We start from the raw sequence: 13707 nt of genomic DNA, 5'->3' as shown, positions 1-13707 counted from the left end.
AACCATTCAGACAAGGCTTCATCATTGTGGGAAGAAGCAAGTGCAAACACAGGCTTGGGTCATACCATCCATGTTCCATGTGAGTAGCTATGTTTGTCTGGTATCCAAAGCATGTGCCCTCAATATACATTTCATTCTAATAGGAGTGATTCCTTGCATGTACTTCGCCAAATTTGTATGTCCTTGTATTCCTTAGGTAATGGTTTGTACATGGGTACAATCTGTACATGTGTAACTGGACTGGACTGAGTGCTACGGAGAGCATGCTCAGTCAGGACATATGGTCCATGCAGGTCACAAAATGTGGAGGTGCTCAACGTTTGTCTACAAAGGGTCAACACGCACCTTGGTGGACTAAGGCGAATGCTGAGATTTATGTCATGTGGACCCAAGTGGACCTCTGTGAACATGTGGCTGTGGAAAGTATAGATCACACTCATCTATGTGTTCACAAGTGTGCAAGTCTCCAAAATATTGAGAAGAAGAGAACACCAGAAGAAACATCTGCTTTGTTTCATGCCACATTAGCTTCAACAGCTGCACCATGAGGCTGAGCCGATGACTGGAAGCACCAATCAAGTCATGTGTGAGATGGAGGCAGAGGCCACCCGGAGCTGCTTGCTATAAACCTCATCTGTCTCTTCGAGGTTCTAATATCTCATTCTGTGATGGTTTTCCTAGAGCATGCCCACTTCAGAGGCACTGTCATTAGTGTGATTCCACATCAAGTACCATTCTGGGCGCTCTTTGCCAACAGAGGCTCGACAGCGTTAATCAAATGTCTTACAGATGGTTTGAACTCATCCATTTGTTATAATTGCTGCCCACCATAGTGAGAGGAAATCTAACCACCATACATGATGGACAGAGACAGAATGGAACCAGTTTGCAGCTAACACGTGTGATCAGTCCTATTTACTAATTACAAATGATTTGGTCTGTTAGTCACAAAACCAAAGGGACCATTGGTTTGAGAAACACATGACTGAGTGGGTGGAAATGAAATTCCTTCAGTGAACAATTCAGCGTCAAATGAAGCTGAATTAATATTCTCTGCATGTGATCTAATGATTTGATTACTGTGATTAATAAAAAAATAAACACACTAGTAATAATTGGAATTAAAATTAAGTTAAAGGGCAAGGTGTATGACTAAATTCGGGAGCACAGGTGACAGTTAACAAGAGTTTTATCTTAAGTGTGTAGTGTTACAATGATTGGATTTTTTGGTAGATTAGGGTATGGTCATACTGTCAACAGCACTGTAAAATGGAAAATGTAGAAGGCCAAAACAAATTAATTACTTGGTTTTGATTGTGGGATGCCCTTGTTGTGAGGTGGTAATTCACTTCACTTCAATTAAATTCAATTACATTTTATTTGTACAGCGCCAAATCACAGCAGACATTATCTCAAGGCACTGCACATCATCATCATCATCATCAAGAGCAGAGAAACCCAACAATTCACACGATAAGCAAGCACTAGGCATCAGTGGAAAGAAAAAAAGCTCCCTTTTAACAGGAAGAAATCTCTGCCAGAACCAGACTCAAAGATGTGCAGCAATCTGCCTCGACCGGTTGGGGTGAAAGGAAAAATGGGGGACAGAGGAGAGGTGGGGGACAGAAAGGACAAGAGGGAGGTGCGGTAGAGACAGAAGAAAGACCAGGAGCAGATATACAACAATTGTATCAAGTTATAAGTTTAGACAAGACAGTTGTGAGTCAATGATGAGTAATGGGCTCATTCGTCTTTTGGCTTCTCCCTTTAGGGGTCACCATAGTGGAAAATTTTCCTCCATCTTGCCCTATCCCTTGTGACCTCTTCTGTTACACCAACTGTCCTCATGCTCTCCTACACAACATCCATGAAACCTTCTCTGTGGTTTTCCTCTTTTCCTCCTGCTCGGCAGCTCCTTATTCAAAATCCTTTGTCCAATATGATCACTATCCCTCCCCTGCATGTGACCAACCATTTCTAATTTCTAATCCTGTCCATCCTGGACACTCCCAATGAAAATCTTAAACAGTGCCACTGTCTCCAAGCCATACCAAATAGCAGGTCTCACTACTGTCCCCTCTCTCACAGGTATAAGTCAAAAGTTACTTGTGTAAATCATTAATGGTAAAACATGGCAAAATGGCTGCTGTACACATGGTCCATTTGTAGTTACTAGAAATCTCACTCGTAATTTTCTTTTCCCACAAATTTGCAAAGCTAGACAGGAAGCTTGTATAAATACTGGGTAATCTAATGAGGACAAAAGCTGACCTTTTACCCTGCCTGCCTTGAATTTATTACTCTAATTGAAACAGAGGAGCTTTTCCCTCTGAATAAAAATCCCCAAATGGCCATGAATGTTTCTGTGCACACGTATTGTTAGCCTGTTTAATACAATGCACTTGAGGGCAACTGCTGCTTACGTCGGTTAATAGTTAAGAATGAACATTTAAAGGCTTTGCTCCACAGGCCATAGTTGTGAACCTAACGAAGGGACTTCTCTTGCTAAGTAATGAGCACAGCTCCACCTGGGTTGGAGGACAGCAAGTCAAGGAGGGCCCCCAGCAGGGATGTTAGCTGGACATTGAGGCTGAATGTACTACATGCCCTCAGAGAGAGTGACTCAAGTGCTCAGGATTAAAGCACAGCTACGTGTGTTCAGCCATCAAGGTTAGCGAGTGCCTTCAAGTCAGGTCCTTTCCACGTGGCAACTACCCCACGTCTTCATCTTCCTTTTTTCTTTCGGACATATGTGCATAAGCGCACGCATACCCACAGACACTTTTCCTTGTGTCCGTTCTAGTGTCTCCGGATGCCCTGGCCTCTGGCGTCTCCTCTGTGTCCCATGTGACAGGTTGGAGATGTGACAGCTGTCCTTATGCCAGACCAAGTCTGGCCAAAGTCATGACACACACATAAACACACTCATCTGCAAATGCTATACAGGGGCTGGACTGCAGGGCTAGCACGGAGGAGGTAAGGGCACTTTGTGCGCCTTCTTCGCCCAACTTTAAATGTCATGTCCAACCATAATGGGGCAATTTGACTGACAGCAGGGCTGTTGTGCAAGGACAAGTCCAGCTTTGAGGCGAGCAGCATTGAGTGCCCCTGTACATATGATGGAAACAGTCCTGCTTCACCTTTGAAAAACAGCATTGCAGATGCCACAAGAAATTTTTGACAACCACAAAAAAATCCAGTAAGGATATTTTGAGGAACTCTAGTACTCAAGTGCTACAAGATTCATTTATAAAAGATGTTGTATATAAATATAACAAAAAAAACAATGGTAAGAATATATCCGCTATATCAATTCAAGGCGGATTGGATGTGCTCAGAGTTTTGCTTAGTGAAATCTACAGTATATGCGATTGGATACAGGGGAATAGGTAGAAAGCATGCACTGTAACATCAGAGCAACATAGTGGTGAAAATCTAGACTAAAACTATTGGCAAAATGTAACAGCTACAGTTTAGAAAAACAGAGATAGAAAACTAGTATCATGGTGCATTTTTAGCAACAAGTGCAGCTACAACTGTACTTTTATTAATTTTTGATCAGGCACATGCATTGTGTATGGGTGTGTTTAAGGTCTAACATCATGGAAACAGTAGAGTATTGTTAAACAGTACATGTAATCTGCCAAAACTCCAAGATTAAAGAGTTCCCAGAGATCTCAACTACATGCTCTATCCTGTATGATTCACTTTGTGGTTTCTGGCAATGTAGCGTACCCATGTTTAGTCTTTGATGTCCATTATTCAAACCCGACTATTGCTGAAACCATTCACATTTCTGTTATGTCTGATAAAGCTTACAGCTTAATTTGTTTCCAAAACACTTTGGATTGTTATTTATTCCTATAAATCCTCTTCATGTCCAGACAGCCATCAATAAAAGTTAATCTAATGTAGGAGTAGGAGTGTGGAAAAGATACAAAAGATACACCCCGCCACCTTCTGCCTGCTCCCTTATCAAAGCCATGCCCTCAAAACCCACAAAACCTGCATTGCTTGAAGCTGAGTGGAGGAGAGAGCCATGATGGCATCATGTCTGACTTACCTTGAAGAAAAGTAATAAAAAGGAATTGTGCCAGTAGGCAGGTGGGTTCATGAGAGGTACATTGGCAAATCAATCTGTAAGGTCCAAACAAAATAATCATGTAATAAGTCGTGTAATCAGTATTACTACAGTGTTGCCAGGACTACAGACACTGAATGATTTCTCCCCTAACAACAAATAAGATACAAAGTTAAGCTTTATAACCAGACAAATGTTATTTCATTTGTCTGAAAAAGCAAATTGCTTGCTTTTCTGAAGTTCATGTGTCTGATGGTGTCTAAAAAAAAATGCACTGCTCCAGCTCATAAAAGCTCCAAAATTGTGAAGAAAAAAAGAGGTTTTTTGTTTTGTATACTGTATGTTTCATTATGCATTGATCACTTCTTCCTTCCTTCTTTGATGGAAATGAAATGTTTGTGTTCATTGTGAAGAGAAGGGAAACAGAAAGAAGTCTGTGAATGCATGCCTGACATACACAGTTATTTGTTTGTGTCAGTCTTTTCACTTTTGAATTTGACTGACTTAAGCCATCTTTCCCTCAGAACGAGAAGCATAGGGTTCAAAGTGGCAGCAGCCAAAATATCTCATTGCATGACATGAAATGTTCAGATTGAGAGAGAGAAGTTTATTGTTCCTAATGATGCGTCAGCCGTGCTGCTGCTTGTGGGTAGGGGGGTGTAATCAAGAGGCAAGGATGATCCTGCAATCGCAAGAACAAGTCAGCACTACCAAACTGGCACACATGTCTTAGTGTCCTCTTCAAAAATATCTGCCCTGACCCTTGTCTGTCTCTCTTTCCCTCCAACTCTACTCCAAAACAAACTCTCAGCAGCTCTTGTTCTACCTCAGGCTGACATAGGACAGGCATGGTGGATGATTAACTATGCAACTTTGTGTCGCCACATACTTGTACCCATGGACCAGGACTTAATTCTGTCATGAGGACAATTGGAGAGAGATTATGTGGCATTCAGGCTCCACCTGGGACCGTATTGTTGGAACAGCACCCAAACACACACAAACACTGCCCTGTTGCCACAGTCAAAAGCCTTTGTTCAAGGGGTGTGTTTGCAAACTGAAGAATAAGAGTGTGCTTATCCGTGTGCCTGTCTGTTGAGCATACAGGCCTTAAAGAAAGATGGGTGTGGTAACAAATCATACTCTGTGTAGTTGTGAGAAATTTCCAGACCCAAAGTGTTTGTGTTCAGTACTAGAAGAGTTATAGGCATTAACTTAACACTGTAGATTAAAGGCCTTTGCATATTAACTGTGACACGACTAAGCAAAAATGAGATCAACTTGGAGGTAAATATATCTTCTATAGTGTACATTCATAGATGTGAAAATGCATGTTTACTATTTATTAACTTCTTTTCATGTCTTTGCATGCATACCACATTGTGGGACCAATAGGATTATCTTATCTTATCAATGATGAGCTGATGTTATTGACTGTATATAAATAAATGGATGTAGCCTTCTAGGTTTCTCCTGAAGCCAGCCAGGAAAATTACGATATATTATTTCTAGGAGGTGACCACTGGTCGGGAAATGTTCAATAGCACATGGTGTCAATTTTATAAATTATAATCCAGTGCAGACAAAAAAAAGACGTATGGCATAAGGATGGGCATGAGTATTCAATCATTCACTTGATGATAGAAAGCCGGTCAGTTACTGTGATTATGAAAGCAAATACATTTGTACTCCGATGACTACCTAATTTGTGGGTCATCTATTGCCACAAGGTGGCAGCAGCAGCAGCAGCAAGAATTTAGTTATGCGTGTTTGCAGATAAGATAAAATTTAGGAGATTTCTTGAATGCATCTTGACGATGCTCCTCTTAGCTTAACATGTTGTGAACCCTGCATTACTTTAACTAGCTCTCATGGGCCAGAATTTAGTATAAAAATTAGAATTTTTGCAAGAGATGCCCATCCCTGGTGGACACCAGTGTGATGGACAGCTGGTATCATCCAATTTGACCCCGGTTGCAGATGACGTCCCAGAATTCCACTTGCAATGTGAGAAAATGTCTCATAGGTGATGTTGCCCATTACTCAGTAATTTACATAAAATGTTGACTTTTAAAAAAATATATTTTTAATGAAATGTCATCAAAACATGCATTCTGATTGGTCATTTGAGTAGCTGTCCGAAGCTTTGAGCATACTGAGCATTCTGTCATGTCTTCTCAGCCAGAGAAAGAAACTTGCCTTCTCCACCTCCTCCAATATCTCCTTAGTAGTCTTGTGGAGTTTGGCTCCCTGTAGCCCGAGGTCTTTTTTAGGTGACGTTGAGCCCCCAACAAAGCCTCTAGCTACCACCTCCACAGGATAAAGCTTCACAGACCATCCGCCTTCCCTGCCCTCTGTTACAAAGTCTGTAATACTTTGCCCTCTTCATTTTGTGGGAAACCTCTAACCCTTCTTCCCATGGCCCTGTTAGCTCTGTTAGAAGGGCAGACCTTCCAGCTGAAGTCCACAGACATAAATAACTCATAGGAAATCTACAAAACATGGGTCAATAAATTTGTCACTGCTAAGGGTACGTTGTCACTGTTATCCAACTATATTGAGAAAGAAGAAGCTGTTACAACTACAAACAAGTCGGAAGTACACCGTGTTGCAAAATAAGGATCCAGTAATCCCCATAAACCTTTACTGCTTCCATATATTATTGTATTTATATTTGCTTCTTGCACTAAGTAGAGAAAGGTTGTGATTTCCTCATCAGTCCACACTCACTAATTTCTCCGTCCACCATTTTTCAGTCATGTGGTTTCCAAACGCCATCCCTCAAATCTTTTTCCATGGCACTTATTTGCATTAACCTTTTATCAATATTTTTTAAATCAAACTTTTATGTTTCCATTCACATTATGACCACATATGTTTTCAAAAAATAAAGAGAACCACGATAAGATATTTGTAGCAATAACAGGCAGATGACCAAGAGAAGTGTGGGGATCACGTGAGTCATACGTGTGACTGTCAGTGTGTCACAGATAGCATGTCGCTGCAATGATGTGGCCTTCACTGTCCCATTTGTGTGAATCTTAAGTGTGTGATTCTCGGGCATGAAGCCACTGAGTGACTCAAGCATGTTTGGATATGGATAACTACACGTCTGTGTGTTCCAAAGAATGAATGAATGCATGAACTGTATTCTTCTACTGAAGACCCAAAACAAAATGATCACCAAGTCAAATGCCAGATGCATTTCTTGACCAAAAAGATCTAAAGTCAAAGGTAACAACTGTATATAAGTATGTATCTAAGAAACAGCTAGAATAAAGTAATTACAACTTATTTTATTTTAGAATATATAACTGTATTTACTGAGAGGCACATACTGTACCTAACTGTACCACAACCAAACAATCAGTATACAGCTTTATATTGCGATATATCCTGTAGGGATGGGCTTTTTGTAGCAAAAAAATACATTTTAATATTCGCCTGGATAATTTGACGAATATTGGAATATTCTAAACCGTAGCACATGACACCTAGTGGAAATAATGCAGGGATCACAATGTATTGAGCTAACAGAAGCAGCAGACAGAATGCATTCAAAGATCCTGGTTAATGTCAAATTGAGCTTAGAGAAACAGCTACATTCAAAAAACCTTGTACATTTCATCACTGCAAACACAACGCTTGCTGCTGTTACCACCTTGTGATAATAGATTGACTTTTTATAATCAAATACTCATGCCCATCCCTAATATCTTGTATATTGTGACATAACCTTACAATATTACTGCTTTTACTGTATAATTATTGTGATGAAATGTAAATTACTATTGATTTGCCATGTTGCCTAGCCATAGTTGCAAGACTACCATATTTAGTCTTGCAACTATGCATACTCGTTCCTGGGGCTTGAAAATATCGTTAGACATTTATGACCATGGTCTGCTGACAGGGGCAGATTCACTCTTCATCTTTACTACTTTGTGTAATACACAACTGTAATCTATGAAAACCCAAGGGAGCCACAAAAACATAAAAATATCCCACATAACTTCCTTATTGTTCCCCCAAGATGGTTAAAGTATCTGAATGGAATTAATGGGTGATGGAAAACAGTATCTTGTGCCTTCATTCATGGTTTACAATCATGAATGAAAGTAAATTGGATGCTTGATACACTCAAATGATTTGGGGAAAAGACATCGGCAGAGTCAGGTTCATCTTCACTGTGGGATTTTTGAAGTCATTGGTAAGCCAATGTTAAGCAAAGGCCAATACTCATACAAATGAGCACAGACAGGCAACATATAGAGACACAATTTCACCCTAAAAGCACCAATGTGTTAATAAAAGAGGTACAGGAGGCAGACCGAGGTGCTGAGGAACAGAAAACTGAATCAAACCGGAATAACACCTGGGTTGACGTGAGAAAATACACATACACAAGTATTAGGAAGAAGGACGTGGAAATGTTATGGAAAAACAATATATAGAACAATATAATTTAATATAGAGTGAGGGCAGAAAGTAGGCCAAGTGGAAGTAATTCCACGGAGGCGTGGAGAAAGTGTGGGGTGGGGGACGAAGGAAGGAGAGTGAAGGGGGGATGCTGGAAACCTCTGATGCTCAGCTGGGGGTAGAAGCAGGTGGGTGGGAATCTTCGTTTGGAGATTCAGTGTGGGTGGTTATGGGGAAAGGAGGAGGTTGTTGGTGGATCTCGTGCTCGCCGAGGGAGAGGGGGAGGGCGTGACCTTTGGTATCAAGGATTCGTATTGGGGTCACTCACTCGCCACTCGTCCTCCTCCTCTCTAACTCATCTTCCTCATCTCCTTTGACATTTCCTTCCACTCTTCAAAAAGGAGGGTGGCCGAAACAGTGTTACACATCTTTTGAGAAGAATGTGACATCTCATCACTTCCTAAGATAGAAAATGAGCACTTTATCTATTTGTGTATGTACTGATAGGGATGTAAAGAACATTGATAAAATAGCGTAGGGAGAAATGTATGGAGTACCATTCCCACTGGTCAAAAACCCTGTTTAATTCTGCATTTAAATGGCTTTTGGACCAGTAGAAATCTTAAAAATCAGCAATTACTCGCAGGATAAATGACAAAGTGGATTTTATCGGCTTGACTGGCATCAGTGGCAATGCAAGATCCGTGTGAATATGCTATACTTTCTTCTAAGTCTGCTTCAATTTTGGCAGCACTGCATATTCCAGTATTATTCAGAGTTTGAACGAAGGACCAACAACTTTAACTTTGTGACTGTGCTCCATTGTGATTCTTTTTCTTCTTTCTTTGAGTTGTTTAGTTTCCAGCTTGTTTGCAATGTTGCATTTCACGCACAGGTGATGCAGTGGTCGCGGTGATGGTGTCAGTTTTTGTCAGACTTTTTACTCCTGGGTGTACCAACTCATTTCTAGCATGAACTAGGCTTAAGAACACAAACATGACAAAGTAAAGCTGAAACACAAAGAACAAAAATGGGTTTAATAAAGGCCTCAAGTGTCATCACCATCACGATGACACATACTGAGTAAATACGGCATGCTTTATAACTGCATGTCATGAGGGCGAGAAGTGACTAAGTTACTGCTTGGAATAGTAAGTTGTTTATCATGTGCAAACGATTATCAATTCACGGGCGTCAGAGGACGTTCTGTGATATTAGTCACTGCATATGCTCCCACACCTTGTTGTAATATGATAGAGTGAGACTTAATAGGCCAAATGTGTGTCATCATCAATGGGATGTAAGGGCACTGAGCTTTCACTGATACATTTTCACCTCTGATGAAGGATGACTTGCTTCAACACTACATGAAAGAAGATTTGAAATGTTGCAAGGGAGGCAAAGAACACGGCAAAAAACTAAAATTCGACACAGAAGAAAAGAGTTTAAAGATCAAGAGGCTCTTGTTTTCTCTTGTTGTTACCACCTCCTCATCATGTGGCGAAGCCCTGGTGCCACTAGTCATTAGTCACAACATGGAATGACGGAGAAAGCCTGACTCCTCCACCTCAGGGCATGACCTTTCTTACAGCCTGGTCTGTCAGTGCTGCACCAGGGTTGTTAGTGCAAGTGACGGGTCATGCAGTGGAGAGTTTCTGAAACTACAAGCGGAATGAGAACAAGTGGCAAGTGGGCAAGTAAACTGCCATTCCCTGGTTAAGAATGCAGTTAGGTTAAAGCCAAGTTTACACTGCACAACTTGCAGAGTAGTAGGATGATTGTGTATTTTACATTACATGACAAGCTGTCTTGTGATCTTTGCAGTTATTGAGAGTTCTGATGCCAGATCTGTGACTGGGAGGTCACACACTACACAATCTTTCATCAGGACGAGCTGTCACCTGGTATCTCTAATCACAAAAACACATTGAGAAATGATAGAAGGATTTAACTTGGTTTCAATTCTACAGGTCGGCAGCTGATTTATTTCGTGGAAGTCTATAATCTCTGTCATGCGTTTTAGGAATGAAATGGTTTTATGGTTTTACAGTTTAAGAACAAATATCATGCTTTTTCATAGTGTCAACATCCTCTCTATAAAAACACACAGCATGACAGAGTTACAACACATTGTGTCACATTGTTAAAGCTGCAGTGCCTAACGTTGGCCTGTTGTTGTTGCCTGTTTGTTTTTTTGTGAAGAGAAATGATGTAACATTATTTATATGCGGCATCCTTCATTTTACACAGGCTCAAGCAATACTCTCAGACCTGACTGAGGGAGCATTTGTGTGCATACAGCAGCAGCAGCACAGGGGGGGGCAGTGACAAGAAGCATGTATCCTATCACACTTTTTTGAGCAGTGGAATTCACTTCTTAAACTTTTTGTGGCACTTGTTTGGGGGAATTCTGCTGTTGCCTCCATCTGTTTTGACATAGAATGAAACACTTCCTGTGCGCAGCAGGGGGATGTTGCTGGACGACACGAGACCTAAACACAGCTATCCTAAGAAACACAGAATACCCAAAATACAAAAAGTACACTTTAAATATTTTCTACTCGTGGACTGTTACAGCCAAGCAGCTGATGTCATGTTATTTCAAGTCCTGCCTGATTTTCCTGCTTAAGCTGCCCGGCCCTCACAGGTGAAAAAAAAACAGGAGAATGAGGAAGGTGTGTATCAGTCACAGTTGCATATGCCCACATAGTCTTCACACCTGATGTGGAATATGTGATCCTCTGCTCTTCCGCATGAACACATGTTCTGACCTGTAAATGGTTCTCAACACGTTCAAAATACTGTACATCTCTTGGTCGGTTTGCCTTGAGATGTTGCCATAGCCACCTCCTCAGAAACTAAAAACAAGTTGAGTTCAGGAGATGGGTGCTACTGGAGTTCAACACTGTTATATCATGAGTTCAGATGTTTACATTTGGCTTCTTGGGTATTTCAGGGTGTAGGCATCACTCACCACAAATTGATATTTACAAGAACATGGATAAAATACTTTCTGGTTTCCACGGGCTTTCTATTTGTAGGATTATGGTGAAGCCTGCAGCCTATCCACCTGTCTACATGCTCAGTCATATCTATTCCAGCCAGTATGGTGGAGTCATACTGACTTTTGTCATACTGTCATCTCCTTTTGGGTGGCTGACTGCATGCTAATAAAAAAATGTATTTATTTAACTTTTATTTAACCAGGTTGGTCCCATTGAAATCAAAAGATCTATTTTGCAAGGGGAACCTGTCCAAGAGGGCAGCAGCATAATGGGCCTGCATTTGAGTACTCATTGAAACCGTTGGACCCTGTATATAAACATGCAGCACTTAACTTGGGTTGTTTACAATGCCCTGGAAACATGCCCATTTGTACAATCCCCCATCATATTCACAACATTTTCAAGGTCCAGTGTGTCAGAATTAGTTTCTAATTGTGAAACCAGGTCAGGGAACTATGGTGGCCTTTGAATACCAGAAAGCGTGTAAACACTGTTTCACAAACTCTCCAGCTCAGTGAAAACTGAGTAAACAAAGCTAAACATGCAAGGCTATGAAAATAAAATGGTTTTAATTGTAGCCCCTTACAAAGTCACCTGCCAAGTTTGAATTCTGTCAAGACAAGGTTGGATGATTAACAGACAGACATTTCCCATTTCCCAATTTCCAATTCCCAATTTCCACCCAACACAAGTGACCCTATGTAAAGGAAATAAGACTTGCAGGGGGCAGCCCATGGCCAAGTGGAAAGTAAAATTGGCTTGGAGTCAAAAAGGGCATCTGGCATTAAAAATCACGGCCAAATCAAATGTGCGGATCACTGAAAAAGCAAGTGAAGCAACCCCTTTGAGAGTAAGGGAGAACTGAAAAGTGTATTTTATATTATTAAATAATAGATAACACTACTGGGGATGGTGCATTAATCACACTAAATAACAAGTGTTTCTTCTTTCTTTTTTCTTCATAAAATAAACTACAGCATACTTTTAAGCTTAACATCTCTAATATCCACCAGGATTCATTTAATTTAGTTTTCACACCATCATAATTTAATTAAACTAACCCACAGTTCAAACATCAGAATACTTTATTTATTAATCCCCGGGGGGGAATTGTTTTTGTTCCAGATGCTCCGTGCAGTGAAATGGAGGCATATGCTCAATAAAACATAGAACAAACTGCATAACATAGCATAACAAAAGTCTCACCTAACAAAATCTACAACTGCTTAAGTCTTAGATATTTGAAGGATATATTACTGCTGTAGAGTCAGCATTTTTGCAGCTGCATTATGAATCAAATGTTACTCCAACAGGTGCTTTTTCATGGCGAGCTCAGAGATCAGATGCATTCACTAATGACTAAAAACATTAAATTGTGTGCATTACTCCTGAATATGACTTGTTTACACGCCAGCTTGCAGGTGCCCTTTGATTTTTAAGGGCTAGAGCCACAGTTTGTGTGTCCACTTTCCGTGATAGTCTGAAACATGGGCAACATGAAAGCACGTTACCATTAACAAGAGCAGCTTCATCCAGCCTCCATTTAATTTTTTTTTCTCTGAAGGCTGGAAGCTTTGGTGAGCCAGATGTTGAACCACCTGGCACTCAGAAACACATCTGGCCTCTACACAGAGCTGGTAAGCAACACAAGTCAGATACAAGGTTCTGGACGAGGAGGAAAAACAGTGAGGCTTCATCACCATTGACTGCGGACTTAAATTCTGCAGGTACTTCTTAAATGTACATGTACAATAAGCAACATTCAGCCTAACAGGATACAAATATCTCCGATATATATATACTGTATTGTAGCATTATGTCTTGGGCAGACATCACACTCCCTCTCTGTGTGCTCTGTTTTGCTGGTCTGCCTGTTGCATTTACTCACTGAAACTGTTGAACCCTGTATGTAAACATGAAGCACTTAACATGGGTTGTTTACCACATTATAAAAACGGCCATTTGCACAAATAATAATCACCCCATCATATTCAAAACGTGTCAGAATGATTACATGTTTGTACTTTTGATGATTAAAGAACATCATGAATGATGATTTGAATACTATACTATAACATTATTGACTATAAAATAATAGATCACAAGATATTACATGCCAAACAATTGCAGGCCAAACATTTCATTTGATCGCTATTGAATTTTGTCATTTTAGTTTGAAATAGGTTTCTTAAAATGTTAATA

General features: G+C 40.4%; 1 protein-coding gene across 1 annotated transcript in view; it reads right to left on the bottom strand.

Moving 5' to 3' along the window:
* The window catches only part of babam2 (BRISC and BRCA1 A complex member 2), an 89456-nt gene that overhangs the window by 27737 nt on the left and 48012 nt on the right, over nt 1-13707 (bottom strand). The window lies entirely within an intron of this gene.

This window comes from Solea solea, chromosome 18 (assembly GCF_958295425.1).
Source record: "Solea solea chromosome 18, fSolSol10.1, whole genome shotgun sequence".
In the NCBI taxonomy this organism is placed as follows: Eukaryota; Metazoa; Chordata; class Actinopteri; order Pleuronectiformes; family Soleidae; genus Solea; species Solea solea.
This window is presented reverse-complemented; position numbering and strand designations above follow the sequence as displayed.